The sequence below is a fragment of the Harmonia axyridis genome, chromosome 1 (assembly GCF_914767665.1).
Source record: "Harmonia axyridis chromosome 1, icHarAxyr1.1, whole genome shotgun sequence".
NCBI lineage: Eukaryota > Metazoa > Arthropoda > Insecta > Coleoptera > Coccinellidae > Harmonia > Harmonia axyridis.
The window spans coordinates 10,899,058-10,901,776 of record NC_059501.1 but is presented as its reverse complement, the minus strand read 5'-3'; positions in this window follow the sequence as shown (position 1 = coordinate 10,901,776).

Below are 2,719 nucleotides of genomic sequence, written 5' to 3'. Positions count from 1 at the left end.
TTCCGATTATTATTTAACAACCATATCTATTCCCCAAAAATAGGTTAACTATTTCCAGTCCACTCCAAGGGTTGGTCTGAAGTATGGCCTTTCAGGACGTCAGATATCAATCTAGTTGTTGTGATCAGATCGCGTTGAAAATCTGCTTGTTTATACAAGGTGGTCCTAAATTGGAAGATCCAATGAAAACGATTCGGATCATTTCAATAAAAAAAAACTGTATAAGCATGGACCAGCAAAAACTTTATTTTTAAGATACAGAGTGTTGAAGTTTTTTTCTCATAGCGTCTGCCGATCTCAAGATATTCAACTTGAAATTGGCATACAAATTCCAATTCAAAGTTCTCATCATGTGATATTCTAATTTTGAATGCGGATCTACAACGTGATATCTTTTCTTGGACAGTGCCAGGTTCTTTCCTCCAGAATTGAACAACCATGATTTCCAGGAGCTGTGGTCCCAACAAGACGGCGCAACATGTCACACAGCTCGTGCCACTATCGATTTATTGAAAGACACGTTTGGTGACCGCCTAATTTCACGTTTTGGACCTGTGAATTGGCCACCAAGATCTCGTGATTTAACATCGCTAGACTACTTTCTGTGGAGCTATGTAAGTCATTGGTCTATGCGGATAAGCCACAAACCCTTGACCATTTGGAAGACAACATTCGCCGTGTTATTGCCGATATACGGCCACAAATGTTGGAAACATCGAAAATTGGACGTCCAGATTGGACTACATCCGAGCCAGCCGTGGCGGTCATATGCCAGAAATCATATTTAAAATGTAATGCCACAAGATTATCTTGCGGATAAATAAAATTCATGTCAATCGAATAATCCATCGTTGTTTTATTGCAATTTAAAGTTCTTTAGCTCTAAAAAAAACACCCTTTATTTCCAACGGCGGATAGAGGAGATTTCCATGACTATTTCCCTCGTCGTAATTTGCACCAATCAGAAACGCGCAATTTTGAATTACAAATGGTTTCTAGGTGGAAAAACTGTTTGGCAGGACCTGTCAGCAGTTTATTCGCGTTTACCCGCGGCAAAACTTGACAGTTGTTGTCACCAAAAATTACAATACCTTTGAAAACAAACGTAATTATAATCTCCAAGGACACCAGAAAACGACGCTCAACAATTTTTTCTGATTTTATTGTCAAGTGCTAGTTAGTCAGCTTATATCGTGAAAATGAGTCGCTTTGGAAGCGATTCTTCGTCTAATATTGATCTGGCGATTGAGAAAAGTATACCGTATAATACCCTCAGAACTCATACTTCAATATGGAAACAGTTCATGACATTCTGCAAAGCAAAGAACTATGAGCTTATGGAAAACACAACTTTAGAACAACTAAACCTAATTCTGAAAGATTGGGCGTGGAATATGAAGAAGGAAAACGGTGAAAATTACAAAGAACTAGTTGTGAAGACAATGTGGAACACCGTTGCAAAAAAAATGCAAGAAATGTATTTTGTGAAGTGGAAAATAATTTTTGACCCATTTAAAGACATTATCTTTCAAACAATTCCCCTACCGTGTACCAAAATTGCAATTTATATTTTAATTGTACCATAAATAATTAAATTTTTAGTATTTTGGATGAAATGAAATTGAGTATCTATCTGTTTTCAAATTAATACCTATACATAGGTAATGCATGCAGAATAATCTGTTACTCAGGAAATAGTCTTGTCAAATACCATTCGGGCATCTAATTTTTCCTGTGAAAAAAATCGAAAAAACACATTGCAAAGTAATATTTTTTGACAAAAAGCATTCGTGCAGGTGCAAAAATCCTCGTCTTCGACTCGGATTTTTGTTGCCACCAGCACTCATGCTTCTTGTCAAAATATTACTTAGCAACGTGTTTTTTCGATTCTTTTCGGAAAAATTAGATGCCCTTATGATATTACTTACGAAAATTTATTAACAGACTACCATGGGAACAAAATTGTATATTTGGCATTAAGAATTCGTAAAAATTCCTATTTCCTATCAACTATTCAATTAAACTAACACGACAGAATCTACTTAGAATTACCACAGTAGTAACAGCACATTTATGACCTTATTTTATGTAATGATGATTTGCGTTCAGAATTTTTGAGTGTATAGGTACTCCCTCATATAACTGTTTCCACTGCCTTTGTGCCTTGTTGATTCTAAATTATATATTCGTACATTTGGTTTGTTCCATAAGACCGATCATACTACCGATATTTTAATGTGATCCAATTATGATGACACACCCCCAAAATCAGTCTAGCGAAACATCGTATAAAAATCATTTTCTTGGAATTATTGACTCATCTTGCCCGCGGTTCGTTAGAAATGAAGTTTGTGTTTTGTAAGGTGCAAAGTTTTTCGTGAATCTCTTGTATATATGTTTTGTATAATATGTGAGTTGAAGTTATTGTAATTGTCCTGTGGTGGTATGATTAAGTACAACATTTTTTGAATGGATATTTAAGAGTGTCAAGTGCGATACATTTCAGAAATAAAACAGGAAAAATAAAAGGAGAATCAACGGTAATAGACTGAAGGATATTCCAATTAATCTAAGAATCCTTTCTATGCTGTAACTTTTTGTTGCGGCATACCCTAATATTTTCAAATTAACCCATAACTTCTTCGAAGTTCTCTTACTATAAACCACCAATACGGTATGAGTTTTCTAATCTTGATATAGGCTAGAGGGTTCAAAAGAC